Below are 2,081 nucleotides of genomic sequence, written 5' to 3' on the forward strand. Positions count from 1 at the left end.
CAACAAAATTTGTATTATACATATTTCTACTATTAATTAAATTAGTTTTACCGAGTCAAATGATTTATACAAAACATGTAATGTATTTATAATTCCAACTAAATGTATTATGAATTAGATTACCCAATATCGAAACTGTAAAAATTTCCATTTTCAATTTTGACGGTCATTACAATAACTTGCATATTGATCGGAAAGTTAAAAATATCCTTTAAATACTTGCGCTTTTTACTGCGCTCGGATTACTGGAGTGCTCAGAGTATTGAAATTCGGATAACTAAGATTACCCTGTATCTCAAATTGATAGCCTATTAACGCCTCTTACAATTTTATCTGTATTTAACAATTACCAAATTAAAAATTAATAGAATCGTTGCAATGAAATTTAGCTATTTACGACAACACATCAATGAAAAGTTTATTACATTTGTCGACCGTCTCCCATCTGAGATATTTGAAATTGGAAATCTTTGCGATTAAAAAAAAACATTTTAAGATATTGTGATATCTGTAAATATTTGATATATTTTATAAAATATATGTTATAGTAATCTTATACTACTAAATATTCAAAAAAAATATTTTATTTAATACTTGCCGATATTGCCGTTCGACGTAAAACAGTTAAGGTGCCTGGAGGCACATGTTATGGGAGCCCCAGGGTTAGGGTGTATTAGATCTACATTTTCATCCTTCATAGCGAACCTTTTTCAAAAAAAAGAAAAAATATATATGTCAATTTTTTTTCGTTGTTAAAGGAATATGACATTTTCCATTGCAATCGGCGGCACCAAATAATTTTACTATGTACCTACTCTAATCCTTAAAAATATTTGTATAAATAGTATGGAAGCGTTATGATTTTCGTTATAAAGCACCATATGTGTATTTATATATTTATATTATAATACATATACAGTGTAATCTCCAATAATCCGAACTAGCTCAGCATGCAATAACTTTTTGTTTTCAAATAAAAATGTACATGATTAAAGGTCATTTTTAACTTCCCGATCTATTGGTAAGTTATCGTAATCACCCTGAAAATCTAAAATGGATATTTTAGTTTCGATATAGAGTACTCTATTTCCTATGGAAGTGTTCATAATATATTTTGTTGGAATTAAAAATACGTAATATCTATTGCATAAATCACGTGATTCTCTAAAACTTATTTAATTAATAGTCGAAATATTTATAATACAAATTTTTGTTGGTGATTTTTTTTTCTATTACGTTTTAAATAAATCCATAAAAAGAGTTTTTTTATTTATATATTTTTCACTTATAAATCAACGATCTTATAGTTTTAAAAAATTAAATCATAACTTAACATTACTGGAGATGTAAGAAAAAATAATTTAAATTTTTTAAAATTTTAAACTGTTAAATCTCCAATAAAATATGTAAAAAGATTAAATAAATAAAAATTTATGTTTATTCATAATAATGAAATCCAAACATTCACCTGCAGTAATTAGCTCAGGCTACCGACATCACACTGTATTTAAAAATATATAAGGTTTGACTTAACTGAATCCATTGGGCTCACCAATGCCAATGTTTACAGATTACTTTTCGATGTTTTTCTCAATAATTTAATTCAATTAATTTATTACAAGTCTGTTCACACAATAATATACCTGACACTTAACAGTTCATGTTTCACGTTACTAACTCTTGTGATTATAGGCTAGTTTTTTTTCGAGTTTTAATTTTATATAGTTTTTGATTGTGTTCTTTAATTTATAGATTAGGTTAATGTATAATAATTTTAATTTTGACATTATATTTGATTTGTCATTATTTCAATCAAGTTTTTTTTTATTTATTTGAGTTTTATACCAGATCGGCCTGGTGGGCTTTACATGGTTGATATAACTTATATTATATATATTTTTTAACAGTTGATTATGAGGGGGTATAGTCAGACACCCCTAACTATATAAAATGTTCTTATTAAAAGAAAAAAAATAATAATCAAATAAATAGATAAGAATAATGCTTCTTAATAAAAGAGGAAAGTAAAATTAATAACAAAAAATAATGATATTGTTACACTTAAATAAAACAAACAATTG

The 2,081-nt window shown here is 25.2% G+C and overlaps 1 protein-coding gene across 3 annotated transcripts in view; it reads left to right on the top strand.

The window, feature by feature from the left end:
* kug (kugelei) overlaps nt 1–2,081 on the top strand; it is a 537,878-nt gene that overhangs the window by 196,173 nt on the left and 339,624 nt on the right. The gene's annotated exons all lie outside the window — the stretch shown is intronic.

The sequence above is a fragment of the Halyomorpha halys genome, unplaced genomic scaffold, assembly GCF_000696795.3.
Source record: "Halyomorpha halys isolate HHAL.00 unplaced genomic scaffold, Hhal_1.1 Scaffold163.1, whole genome shotgun sequence".
Lineage (NCBI taxonomy): Eukaryota > Metazoa > Arthropoda > Insecta > Hemiptera > Pentatomidae > Halyomorpha > Halyomorpha halys.